This window comes from Taeniopygia guttata, chromosome 1A (genome assembly GCF_048771995.1).
Source record: "Taeniopygia guttata chromosome 1A, bTaeGut7.mat, whole genome shotgun sequence".
Taxonomy (NCBI): domain Eukaryota; kingdom Metazoa; phylum Chordata; class Aves; order Passeriformes; family Estrildidae; genus Taeniopygia; species Taeniopygia guttata.
In genome coordinates this window covers 67,890,610-67,906,498 of record NC_133025.1, presented here as the reverse complement: position 1 = coordinate 67,906,498, position 15,889 = coordinate 67,890,610, and the positions used below count along the sequence as shown (strand labels likewise).

The 15,889-nt window shown below is 39.1% G+C and overlaps 1 long non-coding RNA gene across 1 annotated transcript; it reads left to right on the top strand.

The window, feature by feature from the left end:
* The first annotated feature begins 174 nt into the window (after window positions 1–174).
* On the top strand, window positions 175–7,208 carry LOC115493485 (uncharacterized). Its single transcript, XR_003958307.4, has 3 exons — window positions 175–492; window positions 580–4,514; window positions 6,293–7,208. It is a non-coding gene; the product is annotated as an uncharacterized lncRNA (long non-coding RNA).
* The last annotated feature ends 8,681 nt before the right edge of the window (window positions 7,209–15,889 follow it).

The following is a 15,889-nucleotide window of genomic DNA, read 5'->3' as shown; positions in this document are numbered from 1 at the left end:
CACTGTGTTTCATAATGCTGATGAGGTTTTGGGGGGTGTTTTCCCACCCAAAATGGATTTTGAAAGCCTTAGTCTTTCATCCTGTAGTTCAAAGGCCACCTTGTTTTTGTCATAAGCAATGTGGTGTTTTGTTGGTTTTTTTTTTTTTGGTTGGTTTTTTTTTTGGTTTTTTTTTTTGTTGTTGCTGTAGTGGCTGACATAGTGTATTTTCTCCATGGTTTCGCCATCTGTGCTAATCAAAAAAATGTTACCCTGGCACCAATATTGAGATCAGTGAGTGAAGTCCATCACGTGGCTGAAGGATGGAGCAGGTTCCTTTTCTGCCTTTCCATTTTATGAAAATTTGAGAGAAGGGAAGCAGTGCTGGGGTCTGATCCCTGATGCTCTGTGTGCTGTCAGTCTGAATTCAGCCTCATCCAGCAGAAAATGTGGAGAACACTCTTTCCCATCCATCAGAACCAAGTGTCTTAGATTTCTTCCTTCTGCCTCTTGGTGAGTTTCATATAGTGTTTCACAGCTTAATTAATTTTTGAAAATTGCATTTTGGTGTATTTAAAGACATTATTCTTGTTTTACCAGGAGGAGGAGTAATCCCAGCACAAGAAAATAGCTGTGTTGTGGGAATTACTGGCTGAAATGAAGAGTACACCTCTTGGTACACTCCTTTTCTGCAGCTGTGGGGGACATATCTAGTTCAGCTCCCTGTTATCCAGACCTGACTGCACCCCTTTTTACTTAGGAAGATGACACCAGTGGTCCACAACAAGAATTTTGGTTCATTTACTGTCTACTCTGTTGTCAGAGCTTTGGACTGCAGCCTGAGCTTTGGACTACCCTTCTTCACCAGAAACTTTGATGGCCGAGGAGCAGATGCTGAAATAGGAGTGTGAACAGCTTGAAATGCCAATGAAGCCACGTGTTCTTAAGTCAAAACAAAATGCTGTTTCAGGATTGATTTATAGAGACCCATCCAAGCAGTTACAGTTGACAGATGCATTTTAGAAAGGCTCAGAATTTCAAGTACCATTAAACAATATTTTATGGGCTTCAAAGGATGTATCCAGGTGCTGCCAAAGGCCAGAGAGTTCTTTCTGCCTGGTCTGGAGGTGCTACTTTTTTTAATTCTAAGCACTTCTATTGGCTTATTTTTTCATCCTGTGTGCTTCTGGTGTGTTTTCTGAAGGTGTCTTTTTTTGTGAAAGCCAATGGCCTTTGATTCCTGAAAGGTGGCAGAGAGGACTGGTGTGACACTGCAGGCCTGGAAGCTAACAAGTGAAGAAGACACGTGAGCAGGAAAGGAGCTGAAGTTGTGGGTTGTTGGTTCTTTGGTGGTGTTGTTTTTTGAGGTTTGTTTTTTTTTTTCCTTTTTTGAGCTGGAAATCCCATTATAGATGGCAATTTTGTAGGTTTCAACAACTTCCAAAAAGAGATTTGGGCACAAGGTTTTTTGAGATTCATGAGAAATTAAAAACAAGGCAAGGATTTCAGGTCATTTAGGAGTTTCTGAATCCTGTGGGACTGAGTGGCATTTCATCTCCTGAGCACCTCTGTGCAACTCAGTCCAAGTGTCTACAAACTGTAGAGCAGATCATGCCACAGGTGGCATGGATGAGAGAGCAGACTCCTCTGGGACAATTCCTGCAGTAAGGAAGGGGCTGTTGAACTCAGGGCTCCTGTCTTGGCTGCTGTGGTAGAGAACAGCCCAGATCTGCCATGGGGATTGGTCTAGAACAGAGCAAATCTGTGATTTGGTTTATTTGTCATCCTTCCTTCCAGCCCTTCTGCTGGGAGCTGAGATGATATTTGATAACTAGTAGGAAAACTAGCATGTTAACACTATGTTTGCAGCTATTACTAAAGGTTCACATGGAAGGATTCAGATTGTTTTCTTAATTTTCAGAGAATATCTTCCAAATGTTTTTGTGTTGGCTCTCAGCAATGTACATAAATCTGCTCAGTTACAGTAATCTAACACAGTGAAAAATAATGCAACTTTGTCATTAAATTATGGATAAGCTTTGCTGTTAGTTTGGCTTGTAGTCAATGTGAAGTATTGCTGGTTTAAATTAATATTGCATTTTCTCATATTTTCCCTGGTAGCTTATGAAATGCTGATTTTACAGTTATATGTTTTCTTGAGTGTAAGCTAAGCATTTATAACTTCTTTTCTGCTCCACTTTTTCCTCAATATATAGAAGAAAAATCAAATACGCAACACAGGCTTTATTCTTTAGAAGTGTTTATTTCTAATGGAATAAATAAGACCACAATCCTGCAAGTATTTATTTGTGTTTAACCTAAGATGGACAGGCTTAATGGAGTGGCCAGAGGAGGCACAGCTTCCCCATCAGTACCACTTGAAGATGCTCTGTGGAGCCACCTGCAGAACCCAGGCTTCAACATTTTGTCCCATTTGGCTCTGTGAGGTGCCAAAACAGGGCACAGGAGATGAACATGGGATGCTCTTGACAGCACAGTGTGGATCTCACACATGCAAATGCCTCTGTCCTAATGCAGACCTTCTGGCTCAGCAGGCATTTGGCACATTTGTGCAGAGAAAGAAATACACGGCTCGGGTTTCTTGCAGTAGCAAGATTTTTATCAGGTATATTTAGCAGTGATGCATGAGCAAAGCTAAGAGGCATCAGCTCAGTAGCAGCTGCTGCCAAGTAGAGGAGAGAGGTATCAGCCCATGTTTTACAACACATGGCCAGCAGATACATATTGCCTGAGTTAAAATTCTGCTAGCCTTTGTTTCTTCTCACCCTTGAACAGGTTGTATCCTGAGAGTCTGTCCTTAAAAATGGCCAAGCTGAGAGTCCACACTCATAGCCATACACACAGCTGTGACAGCTCTGATCCCATCACAGCTTGGTGATGCTGTTACTTGGTTTGCTTTTTGTTGAGGGTTTGCTCTTCTGGTATTGTTATTTCTCCCTCCACCCTTTGATCACAGAGAGATTGTTTAATGGGTTTTTGTTAATGTCAATTTAATTGCTGTATTATCAAAAAGAAAGCAGGGTGACTCTAACTCTCTTCCACATATTTTGTAATGACTAAATATCTACTCACTGTAAACCTGAACAAGTTCAGTTTCTGCACCAAAGTAAAGTTAAACTAAAAATAAAATCACCTACAAAATGGTCAGCAAATGGGCTAGAACTCTTCTCCTAGAGAAATTTGTGTTATGGTTTTAATAAAGTACGCTTCTAGAATTAAAACCCACTGGAAAAAAAAAAAAAACAAAACCACGCAACAAATTTTGCAACAAATGTGCAATCTCAGACGTTATTAATGAATGAGTTACACTGGTGTGTCATCCTAATTTCTTACAGATGTGTTCATGTTCTTTGAAAGTACCAGTGGAAATTGTCATAAATTCATTTGCTGTTCACACTAATGAATGCTAGCCCTTATTCTCCCTCAGTGGTATTATGATTGCAATCTGGATTGCTGTAGGGACCCCACTGTAATTCATCATTGCTTCAGCATTCAAATTCTCTGGTGGAACCAGATATTGGTGTCGACAACATCTGGAGTTTTATGTCTCTCATCTTTTTTCTACCTCCTTCCTTCTGTTTAATCAAGAGAATGGGAAGGGGAAATTGCTGCCGTTGTTAATGTCTTCAAGACCCTGAGTGATTGCTGGGAGTTTGGAGCAGCTAGGAAGGAGGGGACACAGGTCTGTCCAAGGAGGTGAGACTGAGGAGCAGCTGCTTGCAGCTCACTGCAGTGCCAGTCCTCATGGCAGGCCTGGAGAGGCTGGAGGGCACTTTTCCATCTTCCATTCTGAATCCAAGCACGGCTTTGACAGGGAATGCCCTTTCACAGAAGAGTGTCTTGGCAAGCATATTCCCTGTTTCCTTCTCTGGGGCCATTTCATGTCCTGTAAAACAGATCTGTACTTGTTACAAGGGGAGACATAGGTGGATGTGGATTTTAAATAGGAATCTTCATCTGTGCATGATCTAATCCTGACTTCCTTCCTACCCAAATCCTTCAGATGCAAGTTCACTCTCAGGGCCAGGGTTTAAATGCCTCAAGAATGCACTGCCAGGTAAATCTTCAGTGTGGAATGCTCCTTAACTTAGAGTGGGTCTGTCTGTCCTTACAGTGTGTGACAATAACACTGCTTTGTGGGAGTGTGACCTTGGCCCAAGAGACATTTTGATGTTTATAAATTCTCCAGAGATGTGCTTTCCCCTGTGCTTTCACATAAAGAAAATTCATCATCCTCCTTCGAGTCTAGCCCTTAAAATTCCTCCTTGCCATAATACTTAACATCAACTTGATAAATGTTTGTCTGCAAATATATTATGACCACTGCCTATTGTGCTAAGGAATATTTTACAATCTTTGTCCTTCTCCATCTATTCAAATCCACCAGCTGTCTTCCAGGGCTGGGAGTGTGTTGTAGTGGGGAACCAACCTTCGTGCAGCCAAGTGCTCTGCAGCTGGAATGGCCTCTGTGCAATTCATGTCACTGGGATGGTGACAATTCTGAAGAAAAAGTAGTAAGTACACTTTTCAGTCAAGGACTGGATGGTCTGCTATCCATCAGTCCTGCAAACTCAAATCTGGTTCACTGCTGGGGGCTGTTGGGGGCTAAATTATTTCTTCTCTCCTTCCCTGTGTGCTTGGATTATGTAATTTTTCCTTAAAATATATTCCTTCTCTTTGGTGCTGTTTTAGAGAATGATACACTGAGATTTATATTGCAAATTTTCTCCATAATATTTTTTAAAAGAAAAAACCCAACTATTGGAATACTTGAAATGTTAGTGTCATCCAAATACTTTCTTAGAACTATCCCTGAATTTATTATGTGTAAGGTGATCAAGGAATTTAGGAGCCTCAGACTCCTCTCTGTCCAGGGCACAGCTGGTGAAGGTAATCAGCTCTTCCAGAATTAGGAAAGAGCCGTAGCTGGTAACAGATGCTGAGCATTTCTGTGCTGCTCTGTGACTGTAGGACACGAGGTGATGGTGCTGGTGGATCATCCATCCTCATCTGGAAATCATTATTGCTGATTAGTCTAGCTTTTGGCTACTAATTACTGTTACCATATTCCCTGTCAAAGTTTCTGGGAACTGGTCTCTGAGACTTTGTATATGCCCTGGAAGTTTGAGGCATCAACAAAGACCTTTAGGCACCATTTGTAAATGAAGGATTAATAAACCAGCATAAAAGTTTCTTAGGACAGAAGCAGTCAGAGCTTCCCTCCAATGAAATGGAAGAAAATATAAAAAATTGATGTTACGAGCCCCAATTTCCCAGCATGTTATCCTGTGAGGTGGAGAAACTCTGAAAGTTTCTATTTTAAAACATCTATTTTAAAACATCTATTTTAAAAGGCAACTAATAATGCCAGATTTTCAGAATCTTTTAAGCACATGTTGAATTTGAAGGGGTTCAATAAAAATCAGTAATTAAAACTGCAGGGAAAAAAAAAACTAACTAAAATTAAGTCTCTAGTCCTTTACCCAGGGTTCCCATCTTTACAGAAACACAAAACCCATGGAAAACAGCGTAAAATTTTAATGGAGATTAACTAAATAGGCAGTCACTAGTTTATTTAAACTGTTCATTATTTCAGTATCCACTGATGGTACGATTGCAGGAACACAATGAAGTGTACTCCTTAAGAAACATTATTCTCTAATGCCTGTGCTATACCCTTAATTAGTGGGGAATCATCCATAATAAAATGTATTTTAAAAATTCATTAAATGTTTTGGGATGTAGTCGGGGAAAAGATTAAAAGAATAAATGTTCCATTTTAAAATACTTAAAAGTAATACTTAAAATTAGTTGAATTTTTTTGTTTTGGGCTCAGCTAGAAATATAAATTCTACAGGAAGCTTATAATTTAGAACTATGAATATAGCTGCCATATTCTTACATGGCTAAAGAACATGCTGTCCAATGGTACATTGTTTTTTTCATTTGTTACTTGAATGTTCTGTCTCAGGAATGAAATAGCACTTTTTCTCCATTGACACAAGATTGCAGTTCAGCCTCTTAATGCATACAGGTGCAGAGCAAATGGGCACTGGGAAACAATATATCAAATGAAATAGCTTAGTTATAAGAATTTTATAATATTTTGGCCTGTGTGGATGAAATTTATTCCAAACTGTGAAATCTTAAACAAAAAAGACCAGTATCTTTTCCACAGCCAAGATGATTTCTGTTTATATATTCTATTTCCATCTGGTAAAGGACAGAGTTCATCTGAAGAATATCCTTGTAGGAAAGGATGAAAGATTAAGATTTTTCTGTTGTTTTGCAGACTGAAACACCAAAACAGCAGCTCACTGCTGACCTTGGCCAAAACAAGGAGATGGATGAGGGGATAGCTCTTTTTGGTGAAGAGAGCAGAAATGGTTTCAGGTGTTACTGCTAACAAAAGTTCACCCATTGCTAACTCAAACATCTTGGTAAAAAAGTGTTGAAAGGTATTTGCATTCTAAATTTTTTGATGTATGCTTCGGAAGTCTTTAAGAGCTCATGATATTAATGAAGAATTTTTAAGTGCATTTTCTGAGTTCTCTGTTGCCTTTGAGAGCATCAACTCTGGCCTGAAATGACTGTTAATTGGATAAGTATTCATCTTGTATCAGTGGTTTAATGAATGAATGTGGAATCTGACATCTCTCCCTGGAAGCTGATGTTCAGACTCAGTATTTTGTAAATACTGGTTTCGTGTTAGAGATTTCCAACAGGCAGCCAAACTGGGGGCCCCCATCCCATCCATCCTGCCTGTGGGGTGGATGTGGGTCTGTGTCCAAGCTGCTTTATGTTTCCTCTCCTGATTCAGTCAGCAAACAGGCTGAGAGTCCAGCCTGAGTACAAGAAGATTTAATGTGGAGAATGTTTGTAACTGGTGTCCCCATGCTGGGTGTGACTGCTCACAGTGTCCTGTTCAAAACAGCCAGGGCTGGCTGGGTTATTTAATTTACCTTTTAAAGGCATTTAATGCACATCCACTCCAAACTGCTGATCTAATTTTCTGCAGTCCATGGAGTTACTTCTAACTCCATCTTCTCTGTCTCTGAAGGCATCTTGGGGGCTCCATTGTTTCAGTTAAATCTAACAATTTGCTATTGATACAATCTACTTCCAACAGCCCTTCTCACCCAGCTGGAGACTGGTCACAGGCATCCTACCTCTGCTGCGAGTCAAAGTCACCTGTTTTGTTGAGATGCCCTGAGTTTAACACACTCCTCCTCTTTTTTTTTTTTCCCCATTGGCTGTAAAGCTTAGATATAACCATTTACTCTTGATCAAATGAGGCCTATTTCAAACTGAAGCATTGAAGGTTTCATTCTCAAGGTCCATCCCTATTTCCCAAGAAGTGACTGTCCTGCAGCTGGAGGTGTGGGACTCCCCTCCAGGAGTTCAAAATTTGGCATTCCTATTCTCTGTGATGTAACCTACCAGGAAAGTTTGTGGCTTTCATTCTTGTTTTACAGAACATAAGAAATCTATTAAAATTGCATATATTATGTTACAATCTTGTATGCACTTTTGCTCTGTGGATAATTTTTTGCTCTCCAGACCACAACAGAAGCATTCTAAAAAGCTTCATGTGTGTCACTCCTAAGAGTTTTTCACTCAACAAACCTTGTCTCAACTCCTGGTTTTGTCTTCCTCCCACTTTTACAACCCAGACCTTTTACTGCCACTTTAATTGTGAACTAGGGTCTGTCTGGCTTTATTATAAGATCTGAGGCAATCACCATCATCACCTGCAGCTCAATAAAGGGCTTGATTGCACTTTCTCTTGAGCCTGAATGGGGCAGACAGCTTGGCTTTAAGAAGGTCCACTCTTATCCCCCTGACAACCACAACCCTTTCACTGAAATGACCATCCCCAGAGGCACACAGCTATTTAACATGGGGCTCAGGGTGGCACCTCTTAAAAGGCACAAGCTCTATTCAGAAATTTGAATTACTAGGCTGACTTTCGAGTAAAACAAAGATAAAAACTCTTTTAGGTTTTCAAGGCATGCCATGGGGAGAGGAACGTGTTTTATGTCTTCTTTAAGGCAGGCAGTGTGTGCATTCCATGACCCTGTGCCATCTGCATCATTAAGCCACCTTCTTCCATGATTTATGGAAATCTCACAAGCACCAAAACTCTGCTAACTATCCAGCCAGACTAAAAATAACCTCTTAAAATAATCCAGTGTAAAAATGTTTGCCTTCAAGAGAGAAAGCAATATATTCTTTACAGCCCTTTTACTGTTAAAACTCTGATTAATTTTCTGGTTACTGATGGCACCAAGAAATTTAAAGCTACTAATTGCTTGCAAGCTTCTTCTGAATGACAATTAGAGAAACCTGGTGTAGGTGCTGCTTTGAGCTATTAAAACACTGTTAGATTAATGTTATGGAATAAACATAGCTCTTAAGATTAGACTGTTTGTGCATTGAAATTTCCCTAATGGGGTGCAAATTTATGTTTCATTTGTACCAAGTGTTCAACACTCATCCTATATTTTGAAGTATATTCCTGATTTTGTTCATTTTTCACAGGACTAATTGGAAGGGAGTGTTAAGAGATCAAAAATTCTCCAGAGCTAAACTACCACAAGCAGCAAGACTATTCATTAAATGCTGCTTTCCATGTATTCCAGCTCGAAAAGACACATTTTAGCTGCCCTGGAAACAACCAAAAATTGGGCATTTGGTTTCATAGTGTTGGAGAGCTTTTCTTTAAGGAAAGGAGACTCATCTGAGTGCTGATCTGTTGTCAGTGGAGGAAAGGGAGGAGTCCTGCAGGTAATTCAGGACACCAGCAGAGCCTGATTTCTGGTTTAACAGCAGCAAATCCTGATCTCTGCTTATAAAGGGAAGCAAAGATATTTAGCCTCGTTATGTAATTTGGAATTAATGCCTTTGCCTGTTAAGACTCATAACTCCCTTAGGTGTCTTCCTACTCCTGTGCCAGGCAAGGAGATGGTATTTAGGGATGCTGACTTGTAGAAACATTTATTAATGGCAACATCAACCACAAATTGTTGTTACACACGAGCTTCAGAAAGGTTCATTGAATGCTCTGTGTGGTATAAGGCTTTAAAATGTGATACCCAGCCAGTTTCTGGCACAGGGAGGAAACTTCTAGAAAGAGACTTTACCAAAACTCTTGGGGTATTTTTATTTAATGCATAGGAGAAACAGAACAACAATAAAAAAAAACAAAACCACAAACAAAAAAACCCCCACCCATAAATAGACCACAAATACAAATAAATGGCTTATTTGTAGTGTGTTGGGTTTCAAACTGCTGAGACAGTAAAACAGCATTGGAGCTCTGCAGCCAAATCATAATAATAAATGTTTTATTTCTATTGTGTAGGACGGTGACACTGCTTGAGGGAGCATTTCCAAAAGGAAGCAGAATCTTTAGATCCTATAGTTGCCCAGTTAAACACTTGAATTCTGAGCAGCTTTATCAATTAATTGGGAATATCTGAAAAAAGTGCTGGAAACATTTGTTTACAATGGGGATTGAGTGATTGGATTTGAATTATACTTACTAAAGAAATCTCTGTTTGATTCTCTTCTTCTCAGACAACAACTTTTACATTTAATCACCACCTTTAAAACCAAGGTCCTGTGCAAGGATGACAACCTCTTTTATGAGTCATTCCACATCATGTTGTGTCCTCATGCCCCTGAACACACTGGAACTTGTCTGACCCAGCAGCTCAGCAGGGCTGCACCCCTGAAGCCAGCACTGGGTGCTGCAGGCTTCTGGCTTGATGTCTTGGTTTGGAAAGACAGGTGTCTGTGAAGGAAGGCAAAAGCCTTCTGTGAAATCGAAAAGGTAAACCCCCTCCCTCCAAATTACCATAATTTTAAAATTAAAAGGCTCTCTGGCAAAGATACGGGAATGGGAATAACAGTTCTTTACTAGGAAAAAAACTAAATAAAAATTTTTAAAAAATGTAATTACTACGAACAGAAACCCGACACCCTGAGGAGTCAAGGTGTAGGTAATAGTCCAGTTAAATGGTGGCTGTTCCTCCTGGAGTGGCGGATGAAATGCTGCTGGAGCAGTGATCTCTAGAAGGGTGGAGTTTTCTCTGAAGGTCTGGTGATGGAGTAGTTGAGCTTGGTCTTCCTCTGGGAATCTAGCGAAGAGCTGCCCTGGTGTCCCAAAAATGCTGATTTTATGCAGGTAGGGATGCTTGGCTCCTCCTTCTGGGTGGAGCATCTCACAATGGGATGATGTAACTTTACCAGTCATGCAGTGAGTCATTAATGGCCCATTAACAGAAGATATCTCCCCGGAGAGAGACATTGTACTTGGAAGAGATAAGAAAGCTGCCCAACCTCCAACAGATGGCAAGAGAATACATGCATAGCTTACAAGCCAGGACACTTGATTTAAACGGGACAAATATTGCCATGAGGACAATCAGACCTCGGAAAGGGCTACCAGAGGCTGTGGCCTCTGTTCTTGCAAGCTTTTAACAGCCAGCTGAAGAGGCAGTGGGCAGACAGGTCTGCACTCAGGGCTGAGCCTGCTTCTAGCAGGAGGCTGAGTTAGAGCATCTGCTGAGGTGGCATCCAACCCGAATTATTCTAGGATTCTGTGGTCTGAGCTTGAATTTTGTGTATTTCAATGCCTTTATGTAATTCTTTTGTATAAAGTGGCATGTTTACATGAGTTGACTGTAACGACAATATTCAATAATTCAATAATTATGGTAATTATGTCATTAAAAAGAGGTTATGCTTTCTGACAGGTATAGACAAAACCATTTTTTAGAGATTCCTAAAGTTACCACTTATTGCCATAAGGCTTACTTTGTTTATGCATAGAAAAATTTTTCCTATGCAATTGCTAATGATAATGGCCTATAAATGGAGTAAAAAATTAAATAATAAAAAATAATTAAAATAATTGCAGCATAGTTACTTAGAATAAAAGCCTTTTTTAAAATTATCCTCTTCAAGAAGTAGAAATGTCTAAAACCAGGGGTATATTTGTTACAGAAGAAGAGTAGGCTGGAGTAGAAACTGCACAATTCAGATATCACATAAAAGTTTTTCTTTCCAACATTCACCCACTTGTTGGGTCATGTTGAGCTTAAAGCTTCTTGTTTATGTAACAATATTTTAATTTTTCTTTCAGATGGAAAAACAATTGCTGCTATTTTTAAAGGATGTGTTTTTGGTTTTGGCCACTGATCCTTCAAGTAATTACTCAAATGCATCCCAAGTTGTCCATTTCTCCATTGTTGAAAAATAACTAACTCATTGTTCCTGTGGATGTTCTGAAGACCTGAATGGCAGAATTGAAGGCTTTGAAAATGTGGAGAGTCCAATGTTTTTCAAAGATTAGAAAAATATACTTTTTTAGTATATTTTAGTATTGCAGAAAGGATTGAATGTTGCAGTTTTGAAATTCCTCAACAAGAGCAATAGCAGGGACACTCTTTCAGTGGCTGAATATAACTGAATATTTTTTACATTTTCATAATGCAAAAATAGATTTTATGCATGTTGAAGGTTGAGCTAATAAATTTATGGGGATTACAGATAAATCAAAGTGGAAAAAATGGAAGGCAGTTTTATTCAGCAATAGAATTTATCTCTCCAATATTTCTTGGTTTGACTTTTACTAAGTAGAATCAACATCAGTTACAAAAATGAATGAACTGTATTTTATCATATGTGAAAAATCTCAACTTTAAGGAAAATTTTTAAGGTTAAGGCTTGACCAAGGAAGAACTATCTGAGGAGTTCTGTGTTCCAAAGGGCCAACAGTGTGTAAGTGCATCAGTTGAGCAGCAGGCCATGGGTGATAACCCTTCTTTGTTGTAAACTCATGCTCACTCCTACCTTTGAGGAAACAGCACTAAACTCTTTTCCTTGTATAACCAAGCACAGACAGACTGCAGAAATGTGTTGAAAATTGGTTCTCTGAAGTGTCAAAAGCCTGTAGTATTTTTAGTTGTACGACTTCATAACCCATGGGATTTCTGGCTTTTCTTTACTTCATCTTGATAAGCACGATCATGAGCACACGGTATTTTCTCTCTATGGGATCCTTGTGTGGGCCTGGGAGTTCTTGCTGCATGGAGATTTTTTCCTGCACAAGCTGAAAGTCTTGTGCAAAGCAGCTTGCTGGGGAAGGTGAATGTGGCTTCCAAGATCTCTTGTGCAGCTCAGAAAAGCTGCAGAAATAAGGGAGAGGATCCCACTGTGCCATCCCAGATCATGTGGGGAAGGGGGGTGTGGGAACACATCATTGGAGTCAGATGTGATGAATTTTGACCTGGATTTGAGAAAGGGAAGGGGTGTGTTTGATGACAGACTGAATTTTGACCTGCTTTCAGGTATTTTACAGCTGTGCTGCTCCTTAGAGCTACAGCTAGAGCTGACTTTGGCAAGGAATATGAAATGCAGTCCTGGAGTTTTGCTGGTTACTTAGAGCCTTAATTAGTCCTAAAGGCTTCAGGAGCCAGTTGTTGGGAGGAAGGTGCTCCTTGGTTAGATTATCTGAAACACTGTCCTTCAGGGTGAGGCTTGGTGAAAAAGGCTGAGTTCCAGGGGGAAAATAATAATTTGCATCATATAATTAAGGAATGTATCACTGAAGGTGAATTATAGAGGCTTTTGGGTAGATTAAACCTGGAATTTTGTATTGTGTGGGTTCTTCTTGTGTTGTTTCTTTTTTTTAATGTAATGTACTTAAACAGATCCATCCATCACAAGATGGATATTTGATCTGAAACTGTACAGAAGAGACTAATATTGCAATGCCTTCTAAGCAGAAAGATAATTCAAGTAGGTTTGGTAACTGCAGCTGCTGTGAAAGGCAGGAGCTTTCCTTGTAGGAGCTGCATGCAAAATGATGTTCTGTAACATTCAGCTATAGGAAGGGACACAAAGACAAATAGATTTTTAATTACTTAAGTACTTAGAAAGATACTACTAGAATTCCAGATTTCTAATTTTTTTAATCCATTCTTTACTTTCTGCTTAAATTAGGCTAGACCCAGACTCCAGAACCTGAAATAGTCTTTAGGTCCAGATGTATTTTGACATAAGTCAAGGTGAGAGCCCAGTGTGCACCAGAAGTCAAAGTCTGCCTTCATTTCCACCAAAAGGCATCTGGCAGCGACACCAAGGAGTATCTTCTCCTATCTCCACCCAGGAATATAAATGCAGGCAGCTTATCTGGGCCCTGCCTCAAGCAGGGACTTGTGCTGGCAGTGGAACTGATCCAATTATTCAGGATAATAACTATTATATATTCAGGATATATTATTATTGTACTGATCTGCAATGAGATGCTCTCAAGGTGCACCTATTCCCTGACCAGCCCAGCTTGCTTTTCTTGCTGAAGGCTGCCTCACTACATGTCTTATTTAAAACATACTCTAAAGGAGCAGCTCACACAAGATTGCATTAATATTGGCAATAAAGAATTAACATGCATCCTGTCATTGATTTCTACCAGAGCAGACTTTGTTTAAGGGATCATGTGTAGCAGTCCTTAATTATATTAGATTTAGCCAGGAGCATTCTTTCCTCACAGAAATATGAGCCTAGATATACTTGTTCAATAGCCACCTGGGCTTTTGTTGGGGTGGTCAAATAATAATTCTTTGAAAAAGGGTAACTAAGAGCTCAAAATATTGAAGAAAATCAGTATTTAGTCATTGTTTACTACATTCAAAGCATTTTGTATCTTTAATAAAAATACCAAATATTGAAAATTCTAGCACTTTTATTGAGATGAAAGTAGGATCAATCTACTTAGATTGATTTGCCTTAAAGTGAACTTGAACTGGTATTGTTGTTTACTACCTTAGACAAGATGCATTTCAGGTGATGAATAAAGAATGGACCTTTTGCCAGATTATTAATTTTCCCTAAATCATGATTGACTTTGAAAGTCAATCATGTGGGTTTTTTTATGTGGTTTTTCTGTTACACAACCTGTCTGAGATGAGCTTTGTCCAGCTTTGCCACGAGGTGTGATTACTTTCTATTGCTCCATTTAACTGCAAAAATTGCAGTTGAGCTGAAAATCCACTCAAACGCTGAAGTTAGACTGAGCTTTCATCAGAGCTATGGAGAGAAACTCCATGGAAGTCAAGAGATTACATCAATCATTCTGCATCCTTTTGGCAAGGCAGGGACAGAGCAGATTTTGCCCATCAACATGCAATAAAATGGTGTCAATGATATTACTCAGAAAATTCTGTCAAATAATTGTAAACTGGGAAAAACCCACAGTGTAATTGCATGGGAGTTGAAATCTAGAGCAATGTGAAAGGCTCACTCTGATATTTTGAAATCAATAAGAACAAAGGAAACCAAAAATTTCCACCACCTCACCCACAAAAATGAGAATTTATTCCCTGGCATGCCACAGATTTTTGCCTCAGCGATTTTTTGCCAGAAATGTTGTTAATTTGTTTTTTAAACTTGCTACATCTAAAAATTAATCCAATTATTACCCTTAAATATGCAGGCCTCTAAATCTTATGGAATAATGGTTTTTAATTCCCTTGCTCTGTTCCTTCTTTAGTCCCTCCTGGTTGATGTTATCAGGAAAAGCTTGTGATTATCTCATTGGCAAAGATCTTGTGCTTATTTCATTCTTATCACAATGAGGATAAAAATGATACTTTGGTACAGTTTTTATTCAAGTGTACAGTGGGGAAAAGATTTTTCCTAGTGACCAGCTGTCTGAAACCAGCAGTGCATAAACACATCCATTCACCCAGATAATAATTTTCCCGGATTTTATTTAAGACACTTCACTGAAGTTATTTTGCTCATGTAAAAGAGCAACAATATATGAGTGAGCCAGGCCTTAGGCCTTGATTTTCCTCCAAAAGATGAAAGCAAATGAAGAATTTCAGAGAGCAAAACAATGGGTAAAAAACCTGGAACTGAACCATTTCTGCAGGGAGATTTAGGACTTAATCCTGGGAAGAAAAACCTGCTCTGGCCCTGATCCAAAACAAGTCTTAACTCTAACTCCATCTGCAGTTTTGCTGAAGACTAATGTCTGTCCAAGTGCTTTGTAGACTGAGGGCAGAATATCAGTAATTTGCAAGACTAAGCCCTCAAAGAAATGATCTTGGTCAAGTGATAAGGACTGGTAATCAGCTGAGCTTGTAAGAGATGGAAGGAGCTGGCTGTGGGCAGATCAATGGGTTGTACAGAAGTTGGAGCAAAACCTACCAAAAGAAATAGCTTTACTATAATTTAAACGTTTTCAACTGTCTTTTTTTTTTTTTCTCAATAAAACAATTTCAAAATTGGCTTTGAAATAATGCAATGTTTTTGAGAACTGATTTTTTTCTTGTTGTGGCAATTTTTTTTTTCTTTTCTTCTTTTTTTTTTTTTCTCCTTAAACCTGCTATCCAAATTTGTTAGGTCAAAATTGATAATCAGAATTCAGGCTTGTTAGAATGCCTTCACCCTTGTTCTCTGGATGTAGAGGTTGTTGCTTGGATTTCTTCTCCAATAAATACCTGTGCTGTTCTTCTGGTTATTTGATACCACTCTTGTTTTTGCACAGTTCAGTGGTACATGTGTATAAATGGTATATGTAATATATTCCTATTATTTGCTGTCAGCATACTGATGCAGCCTATACCATTACCCATTTTTTTGCAGATTGCTGCTTCTTAAACCAAAATCTTTACTTTTTGGGTTCTGCGTGTTCCTTTTCAAACTAAATGTGATAAAGAAGTTCTTTATAAGGAGTGATTTGTGCAAATAGCCCAGCAATCCATAGCTCATATGTTCAGCTTCAATTCTGAGCTCACACTTGCTGGCTTCCAGCACACCTCACGCTTCCCAAGATGTACATTAGCATCCAATGTTTGCTTGTTGTTTTGTTTTG